The 17,949-nt window shown below is 43.6% G+C and overlaps 1 long non-coding RNA gene across 2 annotated transcripts; it reads left to right on the top strand.

Annotated features, from left to right (window-relative positions):
* Positions 1-2,427: 2,427 nt before the first annotated feature.
* LOC131370739 (uncharacterized) lies at positions 2,428-17,855 on the top strand. 2 transcript variants are annotated; one of them, XR_009207461.1, is made up of 4 exons: positions 2,428-5,972; positions 6,125-6,398; positions 8,119-15,138; positions 17,244-17,855. It is a non-coding gene; the product is annotated as an uncharacterized LOC131370739 (long non-coding RNA). The 2 variants fall into 2 exon arrangements; XR_009207460.1 differs by having other exon boundaries at positions 2,428-6,398.
* The last annotated feature ends 94 nt before the right edge of the window (positions 17,856-17,949 follow it).

Here is a 17,949-nt window from a genome sequence, read left to right as displayed (position 1 = left end):
AAGTGCAGCTCTGTGTCAAAGGTGTGTGTGTGTGAGAGAGAGAGAGAGAGAGAGAGAGAGAAGCAAGAGAGATAAAGAGCTAGAGAGAGAGAGCAACAACAAGCAAGAAAAAGGGGGAGAGAGAGAGAGAGCAAGCAAGAGAGGAAGAGAGAGATAGAGCGAGAGAGCAAGGGAGAGAGAACAAGCTACATACTGGGAGAGAGAGAGAAAGTAAGAAAGGGAGAGAGTGGGGGAGAGAGAGAGAGCGATAGATAGAGAAAGAGAGCAAGAGAGAGGGAGAGAAAGAGACAGCAAGAGAGAGAGAGAGAGAGAGAGAGAGTTAAATGAGAGAGGGAGAGAGAGACAGAGAGAGAGCAAACAAGAGAGGGTGAGAGAGATGGAGGGAGAGAGAGCGATAGAGAAAGAGTGAGAGGGAGAGAGATCAAGCAAGAGAGTGGGAGAGAGAGAGCAAGTAAGAAAGGGAGAGAGAAAGAGAGGGAGAGAGAGAGAGCGATAGATATAGAGAAAGAGAGAGCAAGCAAGAGAGAGAGAGAGAGAGAGAGAGAGAGGTAGAGAGAGAGCAAGTAAGAGAGAGGGAGAGAGAGAGTGACAGTGAGGGAGAGAGAGGGTTGTAATTTGATGGAGGGTAAGGTTGAGGGCTTGGCTCTGAGGGAGAAAGCTTTGTGTAATTATGAGCATGATGGGACATGATGGAGGACGGTTGGATGTCGGAGGAAGCTGCTGCTCTGCTTTGATCTCGTCCTGTAACGCTTTCCGCACAGCTTTTTACCAAAACACTTCCAGTAGCCTGGAAAACCTGTCGACAGTCTGACACAAAAATGTCCACAAGATTGGCAGAAAAGTAAAACGTTCGTCTGGAGATCGAATCCTGATGAAGCTCATGGCCAGGAGAACAGGAGAGAAACCCAGGCTGTGGGCTCAGGGAGGGGGCGTGGCTTATAGCTGCTGTAACGTAAGTGAGAACAGGAACTAACCCGTTTCACCGACATCCCATTACATTACATTCAAAATGATTATAAACACCAGAGAGTGTGATTATAAATGATTATAAACACCAGAGAGTGATTATAAATGATTATAAACACCAGAGAGTGTGATTATAAATGATTATAAACACCAGAGAGTGATTATAAATGATTATAAACACCAGAGAGTGTGATTATAAATGATTATAAACACCAGAGTGTGATTATAAATGATTATAAACACCAGAATATGATTATGGTGGATGAGGTAGTAAAGGCAGGGGTGTGGTGAATTAGGTGGTGGTGTTGGAGGAGGTGGTACAGGTGGAGGCAGAGGTAGTGTAGTAGGTGGTGGTGGTGGATGAGGTGGTGAAGGCAGGAGTGTAGTGAATTAGGTGGTGGTGTTGGTGGTGGACGAGGTGGTAGAGGCAGTGGTAGTATAGTAGGTGGTGGTGGTGGAGGCAGTGGTAGTGTAGGAGGAGGTGGAGGCAGTGGTAGTATAGTAGGTGGTGGTGGTGGTGGAGGCAGTGGTAGTGTAGGAGGTGGTGGAGGCAGTGGTAGTGTAGGAGGTGGTGGAGGCAGTGGTAGTGTAGGAGGTGGTGGAGGAGGTGGAGGCAGTGGTAGTATAGTAGGTGATGGTGGTGGTGGAGGCAGTGGTAGTGTAGGAGGTGGTGGACGAGGTGGTGGAGGCAGTGGTAGTGTAGGAGGTGGTGGAGGAGGTGGAGGCAGTGGTAGTATAGTAGGTGGTGGTGGTGGTGGAGGCAGTGGTAGTGTAGGAGGTGGTGGACAAGGTGGTGGAGGCAGTGGTTGTGTAGGAGGTGGTGGACGAGGTGGTGGAGGCAGTGGTAGTGTAGGAGGTGGTGGACGAGGTGGTGGAGGCAGTGGTAGTATAGGAGGTGGTGGACGAGGTGGTGGAGGCAGTGGTAGTGTAGGAGGTGGTGGAGGCAGTGGTAGTGTAGGAGGTGGTGGAGGCAGTGGTAGTGTAGGAGGTGGTGGAGGAGGTGGAGGCAGTGGTAGTATAGTAGGTGGTGGTGGTGGTGGTGGAGGCAGTGGTAGTGTAGGAGGTGGTGGACGAGGTGGTGGAGGCAGTGGTAGTGTAGGAGGTGGTGGAGGAGGTGGAGGCAGTGGTAGTATAGTAGGTGGTGGTGGTGGTGGTGGAGGCAGTGGTAGTGTAGGAGGTGGTGGACAAGGTGGTGGAGGCAGTGGTTGTGTAGGAGGTGGTGGACGAGGTGGTGGAGGCAGTGGTAGTGTAGGAGGTGGTGGAGGCAGTGGTAGTGTAGGAGGTGGTGGAGGAGGTGGAGGCAGTGGTAGTATAGTAGGTGGTGGTGGTGGTGGTGGTGGTGGAGGCAGTGGTAGTGTAGGAGGTGGTGGACAAGGTGGTGGAGGCAGTGGTTGTGTAGGAGGTGGTGGACGAGGTGGTGGAGGCAGTGGTAGTATAGGAGGTGGTGGACGAGGTGGTGGAGGCAGTGGTAGTGTAGGAGGTGGTGGAGGCAGTGGTAGTGTAGGAGGTGGAGGTGGTGGTGCTGTTGTGGCTTTTTACAGACGTTATTGTTCAAAATAAAATTCCAGCTCAAGCAGCAGCACAATCTGAGCATTTATTCTTTGTAAAAACCAAACGCAGCGCTCTGAGGATCTCCATCATCTCTGTCAGAAACCATCATCATCATGCTGAAGATCACGGGCCTGAAAATCTCTCTCTCTGCTTTAACCAGCGGCCAGAAAATAAGCAGGCTTTCAGCTCCAGACTGTTTATTATCTGCAGACGCCGCAGACGGCCGAGCGAGAGGATGCGTCGGGCCAGAGATCGAACCCGATATGGTCAGAGGGTTTTCTTTTAAACTGTTTTACAACGTGACCTCGACGGTTTTGTGAGTGCTGCTGATACGCTCGCGATAAACACTGGAGGCGTGTGCGAGGTCGTGTAAAGCGAGCGCTCGGCGTTTATCCGTTACATCAGCCAGGAAAATGATGGGGTTTTAGAGAAAAGCTATAAAACAACTTCTTTCAGTTATTTGCTATTTAAAACACTTTAACTTTCCCGAGATTTCCCTTTTTATGGAAGAATAAAAGCGCTCTTGACTTGCATCAATAATGTAGCTTTAAGATTAAGTCTTAAGACGACGTGAAGCTAAACTTCCATCCTAAAAAAACACCTAATTCATGTTTTAATCCTGATCCTAACTCCATTCACAACTTGCTTACATTAATGCTAGCTTTTAAAACGTAGCTTTGGCTAACAACTGTATCGCTGAGGTACATTAATACTCTAACAAAAACCAAACAATGCTAAGCTAGTGGATCTTTGTTCACAAAAGTCATAAGAAAACACGTCAAAGAGGTGCAAAATATCCAGGCTTGCTTTGAATTACCTCAGAAAAACCGATGCTAAGCTAACAGGATACATTAAATAAAAATCATAGAGAAGAACACCTGAATCTGAACCTGAAACATGACATAAGGGACACATTTATAACTTCTTATTCTCATTATGCCAGCTGTAGCTAGTGACTGATACAAAATGTTAGCTATGTATGCTAAAAACAAAACGCAAATGAGCCTAAGCTAGCGTAAATCTTTAAATCTAATGTAAAACACTTGTCATCATACTGAAAGTAAAGTTTAAGGAGAATATTTTTCTAATATAGAGGGTAAAAATCGTTCTCCATAGCTTTCAGAGACAATCATGCTAAGCTAGCAGCGTCAGTTTAGTCAGAATCAGCCACCAGAATAATACAGTACAAGCCACAGTTACATCTGAGCCTCAAACATCGTGAGATTTGCATGAAGTTGATATTTTTAACGTGTTATGTCAGCTAGCTAGCGACTTCTATAAACCTTCTGTAAACGACGAGGCTAAGCTAGCTTAAATGTTTGTTATTTTTAAACACAAGGTTTTTTTTGTTGTACAAAATTACAGAAGAAAATAAACAGATTGTCTTGTGAGCTTTTGGACACTATCATGCTAAGCTAACAGCGTTTGTTTAGTCAGAATCATTCACTGGACTAGTAACAAGATTTATTTCAACTTAAGTTGAACATAGAGTGTTTATTTATTTATTTATTTTTAACTCTCTTTAGTCAAAAGCATCTTCATGCTGTTATGCTAAGCTTTATGAATCTTACATCTTATGCTAGCACTATTTTTATTTACTCTCCCGGTTTCCATGCATCCTGGCTAAGTAAACAAACACAGAGAAAGCTAATCAGATTTAAACGCAGATCAATTCAAAACTAAGCTAGTAACCAGCAAGGCTCAAGTTTCTCTCAGTAAAACTTCAAACTTGCTAATCAGGTGTCCTAGCAGGCCTGAGGGACATTTTTAGCATGATGCGAACGCTAATCGAGCTTTTTATGCTTTCATAAATTATTAGCAACATTAGCAGCGGGATGAAGAATCTCCTCCAGTAGGAATCTGATTTACTGAAACGTTTAAAAGGGTCTCACTGGAGCCGGATGAATAAAAGAGCGTAAGATTTAACATGCTACGTAGATTTATCTTTGAAATTGCAGCGGGGGGAAAAACGCGAGCGCTAAACGCTGCTTTGAATAGGTATCATGTGTCTCGGGTTTGAGACGCAACAGCAGACGACTAAGTGTTTCCTGTCTGTCAGCGTGTGTGTGTGTGTGTTGTACCAGACGGGGGTCTGCTGTAGACCTAGCCTGCCCCTCCCCCCACTCCACAGCCCTAACTCTAGCTGAAGAGTCGAAGATGAATTAAATATAAAGAAGGTTTTCACAGAAATCGCACAGAATCATTGACACCTAACGCTTACGACCCTGAACTTATCAAAACCTCAAAATATCTGAGCGCTCCAGGCTGGGGAAAGACGCTGACCTTGGACTTCCTGTCGTGTGTGTGTTAGATGTAGCGTCTGGCTGGATGAAGTAAAGGAAACGTAGCAGGAGGATGGTTAATATGGTTGTGTAAGGTTCGAGTCGTGTAGGCTGTTGTGGTGTAAGAGGAATAAATGAAGCATCAGGGGGCTGCATCCTGAAGCGCTTTATTCCACTTCACCAGTTTGCCAAAGCTAAGTTTATTTTATAAAGAATGTTAATGGGTTTTTTTAATACGTTTTAATACATTTAACGTTGTTGAACCTGTTATCACTTACGGTACAGCAGCTATTCCTAATCGGTGTTTTTGTAGAACATCTGCAAAACCTGCTGTCACTTAATTTACAGCAGCTACATGTTCTTGTTTTATCCATTTATAGATACATTTAACGATCTTCACCACCACCACCACCTTCACCTCCACCACCACCACCATCTCCTCCTCCTTGTCCACCATCACTACCTCCTCCTCCACCACCACCACCACCATCTCCACCTACATCTCCACGAACTCTGCCACATCTACCTATTGCTCCGCTACCTCCACCACCAACATCCTCTTCCTTCAACACCACCACCACCACCACCTGCTGTCACTTAGGTTACTACATGTTTTTTATTTTTTTTATCCATTTATAGATGCATTTAATGTTGTGGAACATCTGCAAAACCTGCCACTTATGTTACAGCAGCTATACGTTGTTGTTGTTGTTGTTTTTATCCATTTATAGTCACGTTTAACGTTCTAGAAATGTTTTAGTTACATCAGCCATGCGTTGTTGTTGTTTTTTTATCTGTTTATAGATATTTATGCTACAGCAGCTGTCAACTCCCGTGTGCACATCGAAATAAATTGGATGAATTTTTCCTTTCTATTTAAGGTTCTCCAACGTGAGCTTTTTTCACACTCCGTCTCTCGAACCCTTTTCGGTGTCAGTAGCTCAGCTGTCGTGCCTAAGAAAGACGTCCCTCGACCTCTCGGCTGCTCTCCGCCCCGTGAGCTCCCGCATTAGCCGCATTCCTCGCACTCCAAGTTCAAAGTGCACGCTCTCTCGATTGATCAAGTCTGGAACAGGCCTGGGATTTGAGAGCAGACCCTTCGCTAAGAGAGCCCCCAAATCTGCCCCCTAAAAGCCTCTGTCTCTCACATGACCTGGAGGAATGGAGATAATGGTGTGTGTGTGTGTTAAAGTGTTGAAGCTGATCTCTCAGACAGCCTGTCAAGGTTTCAGTAATTGAGTTAAAAAGGCATTTGGGAAGGTCTCTTTTTTTCGTTCTTCTCCTCCTCCTTTCTTCTCCTAACACCTTTTCTCCTTTGTTTTCAGTGGGAATGGACCAGCTCCAGCTCTGAAGTCTCTCATTTAGAGCACTTTGATATTATCTGGCAAGTCGGAGCAGGCAGGCTGTTTCACCACAGCGTGCCAGAGTACTACAAGACTTTCCTGTACCGTGTTTATGATTCCCGCTGAAGACTTCCAGCGTTTCCCATGCCGAGATCTCCACTCGGAAAACCTTTTCCGTCGCCATACACGCCGCATGCCGGACGGATCGTAACCGGAGTCTGTTCTGAATGACATACGGGACTGATATTTATCTCGGGTAAAGGCTGCGTGCTGTAAATCAACTGATTTATAGTCGGTTGAATTTTTAGAAAACAAAGGGTGGAGTCGCGCTAGGGTTCTTTTTTTTTATCTAGATGACTTTGGCTAAGTAAAATTTAAAGCTATAAAAAGACAGGATAGACTTAAATATATAGAACCTTCCAGAAGGAGGTCCCTGTTATTACTGTCAGAAGCGAACGCTCTCGCTCCCTTCTCTTAAATTGGCTGTAATGAAGCCTGAGCACAAAGCGGGAGTGTTAAAGGTATACATTTCGGGTTTTGTGTCGTTTTTCTGTCGGTTTCGGTCACTCAGATATAACCGGAGACGCCGCAAAGACGAGGAACCGGTCAGGGGCTCGGAGCCGGGCCGTGTTTAAAAGAAAAAACAGTTCAATTATTTTATAAAATGCAACAAAAACACAATCGGAAACTTTACCCTACTCTAGATTATAGATTTTTTGGCAATGTGCTCACAAACTTGGAATAAGTCATGCTCTGTGAACTAGGGGCGGAGCTTATTTGATTGACAAGCACTCAAACCGCATTACAGATGAATCACAGTTTGATGTAAAGACACGCTCATTCAGTTAGAGGAAAACAAAGATGTACAGATTCCTTCCCTCATTGTTTCTTTTCCTCTCTCTCTCTCTCACAGTTACACAAAAAGACACACACTTTACCCACAAGGTGTGACGTTCTGCCCTTTTATTAAAGCCTTAGATCTTAAATTTAAAGAAAGAAACAAAGTGAAGCACCGGATCATCATCTGCTGCAGGATCGGACACGCGCTAACGGCGGAATGACTGAACCCCAGCAGTTGGATGAGGAATGTAAATAAGGTCTAATGAGCAAAATCAAGAGCTTAGCGTGAGGATAATGGCAGAGCGACAGGGCCGAGCCGCCGCGTTAACAGATTAGCGGATGAGGTTTTAGCACCAAGGCTGAGACTGAGGCTCGGTTACAGCACCTGTCTCCCTGAGAGAGACAGTCAGCTGTGGCTGGGAATGACAGACCGGTGTGAGAGAGAGAGAGAGAAATAGAGTGATGGAGATAAGACGAGAAAGACGGAGAGAGAGAGAGAGAGAGGGATACAGACGGGGGGATAAAAAGAGAGAGAGATACAGAGAGAGAGAAAAAGAGAGAGAAAAAGAGAAAAAGAAAGAGAGGGAGGGATGCTGGAAAGAAACTACTAGCTAATAGCACAGAGAAGTGACAGATGAATGATGGAAGAAATAAAAATGCTGGCAGAGAGAGAGAGAGAGAGAGAGAGGTGGTGTAAAGAAACTACTAGCTAACAGCACCTGGGAGTGACAGATGAATGAAGGGAGAGATAAAGAGCGCTGGCATAGATAGATAGAGATAGATAGAGAGAGAGAGAGAGAGAGAGAGAGAGAGAGAGAGAGTGCTATGATAAAAACGAGGCATTAACGTAAGAGCTTCCACACTTCTCAGTGGTAGCCTAATGACTCTAAAGCTGTGTGTGTGTGTGTGTGTGTGTGTGTGTGTGTTGACGTACTAACACACCCACTCTCTGGGCTTGATTAAGCTATTCAGAGTCCTGGGGACAAAATTCCTGCATGTTGTGGTTACGTTCATTACACCACCCACATCAGGAGAAGCTTTCAGACTCTGGCCAAGTTTTCCAAAAATTCAAACCCTAATCTTTAACACTAATACTTCCTGGCTTGATTAATCTAATCCTCTTCATCTCCCTCCAGGTCCCGTCAAGTCTGTTAGCAGATCGAGAAACTCCAGAAAAACGCTGTGGCACATTCACTGAGACCTGCCATCTAATCTCTAACTCTTTACAGGACTGGAGTTTCACTGAGGGTTATTTTTTGGGCTAAAGACGTTTGATTTGGTTTGTTTTTAAGGAAAACTGCTTGAACTGGTGAAATCACCAGCACAGGATTCTTCTGCTTTAACTCCTAGCAGTGAGGCACATCTGAAATGACTTTATATGAGAGCTGTGCTCACGTTCCACACACGTGAATGGACTTCGGCTGAATGAGTGTGGTGGTGACGTCACAACACGTCCTGATAAAGTCAAGTCAACGAGTCAAGTCAACGAGTTAAATCAAGTCAAGTCAAATAAACAAGCCAACGTCAAGTGAACGAGTCAACTCAAGTGAACAAGTAAATTCAACAAGTCGAGTCAAGTGAAGTTACCAAGTCAAGTCAACAAGTCAAGTCGATTCAAGAAGTCAAGGCAATAAGTCAAGTCAAGTCAAAAAGTCGTCACATCAACAAGTCAACTCAAGTCAACTCAAAAAGTCAAGTCGTCAAAAACTCCTCTGAATATTGTGGAGATTTGATGTTAATTCCTGCACTTGATAAAATCCCCAAATCCTGAAGTAATAAACTAATAATCCTGATAATATTAATATCCTGACTCCTGACTAACACTGAGCTTTAATAGAGCTTTAATAGAACTCAAGCTGGGCTCATACAGTTAGAGGAAATCAATCAAGGTCATGATGATGTGAAGATTCTTTCCCTCACTGTTTCTTTTCCTCTCTCTCTCTCTCTCTCTCTCTCTCTCTACACACATATTACACACAAATTAGCCACGAGGCATGAAGTTCTCTCCTTTTGTTAAAGCTTTAAATAGCCGCTGTTTCTGACTGTTTCAGAGCTCTGACACTGGAGACTCCTTCCATACACACCTGAACCCCTCTTCGTACCGCGTGCATGTCTGAACGACGGTTGCTATAGAAACAATAAGGTAACAGAACGTGTGCATTAATATTAACCCGTGATTAGCACAGAACAGAAAACGAAGCCTGACTCCCCGACCAATCAAAATGAAGAACTCGTCAGCGCTGTGGTGTGACGGATTGAGCAAGTTGTCCTGAGGGGAAAAACGTCGTCATGCCAAAAGCTTCAGGTTTCAGAACAAGACGTGAAATTTATGAGACTGCTCCTGGCATTTACTTCACGTTCCCATGGTAACGCTCGAACCAACGATTGACGTTAACAAACCTGTTGCACCGCGTTCGTCTCTCTCTGTCTGTGTTTCTCACTCTCTGTCCTTCCCTGTCTCTCTCTCTGTCCTTCCCTGTCTCTCTCTCTGTCTGTCTATCACACACTCTTTTTCTGTCTGCCTGTCCTTCCCTGTCTGTCTCTCTCTCGCTCTCTTTTTCTCTCACACACACACACACACACACACTCTCTCTCTCTCTGTCTCTTTCACACACATACACACACACAATCTCGCTTTCTCTCTCTCTGGCTCACACACACACTCTGTCTCTCTCTCTGTCTCTCTCTCACACACACTCTCTCTCTCTCTCTCTCTGTCTGTCTCACACACACACAATCTCGGTCTCTTTCACACACAAACACAATCTCAGTCTCTCTCTCTATGTCTCACACACACACACACTTTCTGTCTCTCTCTCTTTGTCTGTCTCTCTCACACTCTCTGTCTCTCTCTCTCTCCCACAGACACTCTTTGTCTCTCTCTTTCTTTCTCACTATCTCTTTGTCTGTCTCTCTCACTCTCTCTCTCTCAGACTGAATTTCACATTTAATAATAATAATAAAGATCTTCATTTTTGACCTGACAGTAAATAAAAAGCTCTTGAGGACAAAACGTTGGCCTTCCCACGCTCCTCGCTTTATCCCATCCTTCTCACTGTACAGGATAATTATGTGATAATTACAGAGGAGATCGGTCAACGCCCACTTTTTTTATCACAAACCTGGTTCTGGAAGTTTCTTTCCCATTCATTATCTTTTTGTATTTAAGCATTTTTTAGAGTTTAAAGCACCAAAGTGGAGCAGCGTGTCACAACATGAACGCCTTTTTAACATTCCTTATTACAAACTAAATCATTTTCACCTCCTGACCTCTTCTCTCTCACGTTTTTTTTTGGTGTTTTGAGTTGGAAAGTTTGGTGTAGGCTGTTAGGGACCTGACCATCATCGTGTTATTACTTCAGAAAAAAAAAAGAAAAAGACACACAAGGGTGTGATTCTGTGTCATGTCATATTTACACGGACAAATCTGTACACTCGGGAAGCATGAGCAGTCCATTTCTTTCTCAAACGCTTCTTCTTTATACAAAAGTGCAAATCTTTAACAAATAAAACAATCCTTCAGTTATTAGAGAAGTCCAGTTTTTAAAGTTCTGTCTTGAGCACAGCTTCAAGTCTCTTGTGCCAGATTCAAATAAAGTGCTTCTACAGCAGCAGCCGGATGGACGACAAGTCTATTTTTATTTCTCCTCCCAAAGCCGTTTCAGACCGGCTCCAGCTTGCCTCTCGGACCGTGCCGTCCCCAGTGGACCAGCGATAAGAGTCTCTGGCTGCTCAGATCGGACTGTCTGATCTTATCGCAGGTCAGACAGCAGCTCTCGTGTCCTCCCAGAGGCATCATGCACTCCATGTCCAGTTTGGTGCCGCGGCTTTTGGCCAGATGCTGGCCGTGGAAGCCGTAGTGGAGGCGAGAGAGCATCTCGCGTCGCTGCTGCCTCAGGCGCCGGTTCTCGCTGCGGAGCATCCTCAGAGCCAGCGTGATGAGGAGGACGAGCACGAGGCCGCCAGCGATGGGCACGGCGATGACGGCGGCGCGGAACCACACTTCCTTGGAGGAGGGGATTTCCTGCACGCGGGCGATTATCTGGCGTCCGCCGTCAGCCTGAGGACGACTCCGATGATCTGTGGGAAATTGATAGGTTTCTTACGTTGAACAGATAAGACATTTAAAACATTGAGAATTTATACCTTTTGTACTTTTTATCCCTTTATAGTAACATTTTATGTTGGATCTCTCTGGTCATTTTCTCTCGCTCTCAAAGTTATGAAGACAAAAAATGTCACTTTTCACAGAGTTTACAGCTTCACCAAAGCACCGACACTGGAAACTCCTTCCATAACCGATACATAAACATCTCCTTATAGAAAACCGCGCAAATGACATAGCATGTCCAACATACGTTAACATTTCTGGCATTTATCAGACAGCCTTATCCAGAGTGACTTACAATTATATCACATTTTATACAATTGAGGGTTAAGGGCCCGACTTAGGGGCCCAGCAGTAGCAGCTTGGTGGACCTGGGATTCGAACTCACAACCTTCTGATCAGCAGTCCAACACCTCGACCACTAAGCTTGCACTTCCCCTATAAAAACCCTTCTGTACGCTCTTACTATCAAAATCATCACCATTTAGAACGAGAGTATTAATATCATTTTCCTTGCAGCTAGAACTTCTTTTCTCTCAGAGCTGCTGAGATGAATCCACTCCTTCTTCCTGACCAATCAGATTTGAGAATTTTAGCAACATGATAAGCGTTTTTGCTTAATAGCTTCAGTAGAGAAAATAACAGAGCCTGGTGAGGGAATGAATGTTTATAGCTGCTATATCATGACTGAAAACAGGAATGTTACTATAAATAGACAAATATTGGTGATGATTCTGTTTGTTATAAAAGGAAATAACTCAGTGTTAGGGAACTGAGAGTGACTCCGCTCATGCCCGGCTTCATCACGTCAACCTGTAGCTGATTATTTTCCTACAGCAGCTGACCTGCATGTGTTTAACTCCTTACTGATGTTGATTAATGCATCGCTTGTGATCACTAGTGTCAGGTTTGATATTGAAAATGTTTTGTCCATCACTATGTCGATATATACAGGTGAAGTGAATAAGACTGAGTATCTCCTCATCATGGCCCCTGTTAGTGGGTGGGATATATTATGCAGCAAGTCAACATTTTGTCCTCAAAGTTGATGTTAGAAGCAGGAAAAATGGACAAGCGTAAGGATTTGAGCGAGTTGGATGAAGGGTCAAATTGTGATGGCTAGACGACTGGATCAGAGCATCTCCAAAACTGCAGCTCTTGTGGGGTGTTCCCGGTCTGCAGTGGTCAGTATCTATCAAAAGTGGTCCAAGGAAGGAACAGTGGTGAACCGGCGACAGGGTCATGGACGGCCAAGGCTCATTGATGCACGTGGGGAGTGAAGGCTGGCCCGTGTGATCCGATCCAGCAGACGAGCTACTGTTGCTCAGATTGCTGAAGAAGTTTAGGCTGGTTCTGATAATAAGGTGTCAGAATACACAGTGCAGGACGGGTCAGGACTGATCTGGCAGCAAAAAGGGGGACCAACACTAGGCAGGTGGTCATAATGTTATGCCTGATCCGTGTATTATATTATTCTACTTACTTTTAACATGATTGTATCAGATTCAGTGCATCAGTGTATTGTACAGTACACGCCTTTTGTAAATGACACCGCTGGGGGTGTGAGGGTGGACCCAGGGTGGGCACAGGGGTAGGGTATTTTAGGTATTTTCAGAAACACATATTAAAATATGTTTGCACTGTTATACTGTATTTGTTAGTTTGGGTCTGAAATAAATAAATAAAAGTAAATAAAAAACATACAAAAAATATTCGAACATTATGTAACAATAGTCACTTAAAATTTAGCACAGTATTTCCATTGACAGAAAGGGGCGTGGCTTGGAATTTTATGACGTAACAATACTTCTATACTTGACCACATCTAAATCTTTGTGCTATTCATCAGAAACCTGACTCGTGTCGGTCCAGGGGTAATAATTAGACTCAGTCTCAGTGTCCAAATGTAATCCGTTCCAATTTTATGCACTATTTCTCTGCTAAGCGTGCTCTTACCCAGGCTTTCTCCCCGGCCGTAGGTGAGATCCTGTGGCCCTCTGTAATTGCACATATCCTCGTGACAGCACTCGAGCGTCGCAGGCCTGCGCAGGGCTTCGTGGGTAGCCTCGGCTCGGCACGCGCTTCCTCCGTTAAGCTCGGGTTCGTAACAGCCGTGTGAAAGCGGAGACTTGGAGCTTTGTGGATCTAAGACCCGCGTGAAGCAGGCGTTCAGCTCCGACTTGCACATGTAGCCGGTAGCCACACAGTGAGGAGAGTCACAATAACACCGTATTTCTCCTGCATAGGGACAAAAAGGACGAGTCACAATATTATTTCCATCAGAAATTAGTCATTAAATTTAATTTCATTCAGTTCGCTCAATATAATAAATGATCTGTGTGTGTGTGTGAGATCATCTGTAAGCGTCTCTACAGCTATAATGAAGTCACAGATACACAAATGAGCTTCTTAAGACACTTCACACGTTATGTTTTGATAAAAAGGAGCTGATTTCTGTGACACAAGCTACAGTTACACACCTGGGTTTTAGGCACGTCACGTGTTTTCAGGTTTCACGTGAGACTTTTCTTTCATTCATAAATGAAAAAAATCATAAAATGATGTATTCGTTGCTATATGTTCGCTTGTGTTTTAACTTTTTACACAAAATATGTTGAATGAAAAGCCCTAATTTCAGTCACATGGATCTGGACTTCACATGATTTTTTTTACACACTATTCCTTTAAGTCTCTCTCTCTCTCTCTCTCTCTCTCCTGTCTCTTTCTCTGTCTCTCTCTCTCTCTTCTCTCTCTTTCCTTTCTTTCTCTCTCTCTCTCTCTCTCTCTCTCTCTGCTCGTGTTAACGTTTACTTCACCTTCTTACCTTCAGGCTAACACTTCATCTGTTTTTTTTTTCTTCAATTGTTTACATGATTTTTACACACTATTCCTCCAAGTCTCTCTCTCTCTCTCTGTGTCTCTCTCTCTGTGTCTCTCTCTCTTCTTTCTCTCTCTGCTCGTGTTCACGTTTATTTTACCTTCTTACCCTCAGGCTAACACTTCGTCTGTTTTTGTTTAACACGTTTTTTCACGTGGAGCGCCTTTTCTCCCCTACGTGTTAACGTGCCGTTATCTCTCTCTGTCTCTCTCTCGCTCTGTCTCTCTCTCTCTCACTTTTATTTGTTCCTAAAGGAAAACATAATGTGCTGAACATAACCTATAATCTGTTAACAAGATATATTTAGAGCAAGATAATGCTCCAGAGCGAGATTACCTAGAGCAGGACAATCTATTAAATATGATATGGTATAAATGAATATTTTACAATTAAACATCCTGGTGTGCTTCTATATCACCTTAATACTGCGTTTTCTAACATATATTAGTATGTTATTAAGACTTTATAAAGGCTTTATTCAGACTTTATAACAGAAGCTTTTCCTAAGCAAAACAACTTCACCTTCCATCTTTCTACAGACACGTGCAGGTTTAAAGACGTCCACTAAATCATTCTACATGGGTGATAAAATGGATTTATTTCTTGTATACGCTATAATCCTGATGTTTTGAGTTCTCCTCACCTCTGGTTAAGAGCACAGCCATGGCCCAGAGCTCCAGCTGCAGCCAAATGGAAACCAGGCGCTCCATTAAGAAGGACACTTTAATACTTCTGTCTCTCTCTGTTTGTCTCAGCTTGTCCAGGACACACACATCATGACGCAGGACCAATCCGGACGATAATCCATCTTCTTCTTCATCTTCATGATCATCATCCTCCTAAATCACATCATAAAGACTTCAAAGACACACAAACACAAAATCTTCTGAAAAGCTGCTCTTCAAACCACGCTTTCTTTTTCACATCCAGAAAAGATAAATTCCAGTTCCTGAGCTGTTTCGTTTTTCCCCTTTTTTCCCCCTCTTTCTCCTTCTTTCTGGTGGTGACGTGTGTTTTTGAGAATGGAAGTCCACACGGAACCGCTGACACGCCGCCGATCATCTGAACTCACGCAGCCCTGAGCCGGATCACAGAACCGGATAGACTCCTCCCACGAACACGCTGATTGGACTACCGCGTGCCTCGTTTGCATACGAGGGATTTCATTGGGTGGGTTTCTGTTTCATTTACATACGCGCTACAGCCAGGCCCACTGTTAAACCCCATTGATAAATAAGCGGGGAAGTTATTATTATTATTAATAATAATAATAATAATAATAATAATAATAAACTCTAGTAGATGAAACAAAATGGGAAATCATTTTACTCCCAATAGTACAATTATCATTTTTAACCTTGAAAAGTTTTCTTCTTAAAAGATTACCACATGCTATAATTTTTTATTAAATTATTATAATGATTAAATCTCCCCTTTTCTGTATATTAATTAAATCATCAAGTCTAAGGACCAGGTTTATATATTTTATATTTTAAAGTGGCTATTAATGATATAAAAAACATCAGTGTATATATTTTTTATTTAATATTTTTGTGAAATTTTCATTCATTTTTAGTAAGTTCTGGTCAGAGACGTGGAAATACACTCCAGATGGGAGGGAGGGACTCAGGGACTCACACACACACACTCTCACACACACACACACTCACTCACACACACACACTCACTCACACACACACACTCACTCACACACACACACTCACACACACACACACACTCACTCACACACACACTCACACACTCACTCACACACTCACTCACACACTCACTCACACACTCACTCACACACTCACTCACACACTCACTCACTCACACACTCACTCACACACTCACTCACACACTCACTCACACACACACTCACTCACACACTCACTCACTCACACACTCACTCACTCACACACTCACTCACACACTCACTCACTCACTCACTCACACACTCACTCACTCACACACTCACTCACTCACACACTCACTCACACACTCACTCACTCACACACTCACTCACACACTCACTCACACACTCACTCACTCACACACTCACTCACACACTCACTCACACACTCACTCACACACACACTCACACACACACTCACACACACACTCACACACACACTCACTCACACACTCACTCACACACTCACTCACACACACACTCACTCACTCACACACACACTCACTCACACACACACTCACTCACACACACACACACTCACACACACACACACACACTCTCACACACACACTCTCACACACACACTCTCACACACACACTCACACACACACACTCACACACACTCACACACACTCTCACACACTCTCACACACGGGATAATTAAAGAGTCGAGTCCACCTACTGGTATGCTTTTGGGATGTGAGAAGAAGCCTGGAAGTCACCCACATGGACGAGATCACCACTCCACAGAGATGGTAACTCAGACCCTGGAGCTGTGCGCTGTTGCTTTACTGAGTTCTTACAGATTATAAGCGTGAGATATTGTGTTTATAATTCGCCACATTTGAGGATGTTGATTCTTCTCAACTCTGGCATGTAATCTGACTTCAGATTGTAAGGAAATGATTAAGGAGTAACGTAACGGAAAGCATCCCACAATGCACTGCTCTGAGTTAGTGTTCTGGTGTTAACTTTAATAAAAATAAAAAAATCTTCAATAATCATCATCTGATGCATCAGAAGACTCCAAAGCTCCACTTTTCACATTTTCCATGAGTTCTAGAAATGACAGTGGTTTCTCACAGATCATCTGAGAGTGACTCACATCGACCAACATCCTCAATATTAACATCAATACAACCGCAACAAGGCCTCACTCACCCCCCCCCCCACACACACACACACATCATTATCACATCACAGTTTCAATACAACACTAGAAGCAAAGCAGTTAAGCTTAATTATTGGTAGAACTTATAAAAATATTTTTTATGTATTTGCTCCTCATCCTGTCCTCCTTAAGAAAAAAAATAAAAATAAAAAAGAAACCAAATTTTAAAAATTACACAAATAACAATAGCGTGACAACTAGCGCTTAAAAAAATCTGGTTAAAATGCCAATTGTCTTATTTTTTTAGTATTTATTTCATCTCGCCCCAGTAACATCTGATGGAATTTATTGTCTTTAAAAACCACATGATCACAAGCATACCTAATATCTCTTTCTCTCTGTCGAGCTATACTTCCCACTACCAGGGTCCCAATGTTCCAAGTTCCCAGAATGACCACTTCTTTTTTCCAGACCTGCCTGATCCATCCAGACGCTCTACCCTTGGTTAGAGTCTCGTGGCTTGGTGGTGCTCCTGCTGCTGTGGACAGATCTGCATGGACAGCCCGTGACCCAGGGGACTGCTGTGGATAGAGCTACTCTGAGACTAACACCGTCTCTGACCTGCCTATTCATCGGTCAGCTTGCGACAGGAAGGAATTAGTGCTAATGAACTACACTGACCTACTAGTTCCTGAAGAGCTCTTGGTTGCTGTTGCAGAAAGGACATTATCTACATTGACATTATTTCCTGTCCAGTGTTACCCAAATGAGGGCGAGGTTCCCTTCTGAGCCTGGTTCCTCTCAAGGTTTCTTCCTCATATCATCTCGGAGAGTTTTTCCTCACCAGCATGGCCTCAGGCTTCTCATTAGGGATAACTGTCAGAGATAAATGTTAACTTAAAACTTTTTTTCTGCTTCTATATTTCTGTAAAGCTTACTTTGAGACAATGTCCATTGTTAAAAGCTCTATACAAATAAATCAAACTGAATGCAAAGCGCGCGCACACAGCAGGAGAAAATACACTAAATTATATTCATATAAATGATCTCCACATATCCATGGACTTTTCCCAGGATAGGATTTCCAGGATTTTCTATCCTATAAGTTTCCAGGATTCATGAAACCCCCTCCTGATTATTAAGGTGTGAGACATCACATATGAATATCATTATCTCT

This window comes from Hemibagrus wyckioides, linkage group LG20 (assembly GCF_019097595.1).
Source record: "Hemibagrus wyckioides isolate EC202008001 linkage group LG20, SWU_Hwy_1.0, whole genome shotgun sequence".
Lineage (NCBI taxonomy): Eukaryota > Metazoa > Chordata > Actinopteri > Siluriformes > Bagridae > Hemibagrus > Hemibagrus wyckioides.
This window is presented reverse-complemented; position numbering and strand designations above follow the sequence as displayed.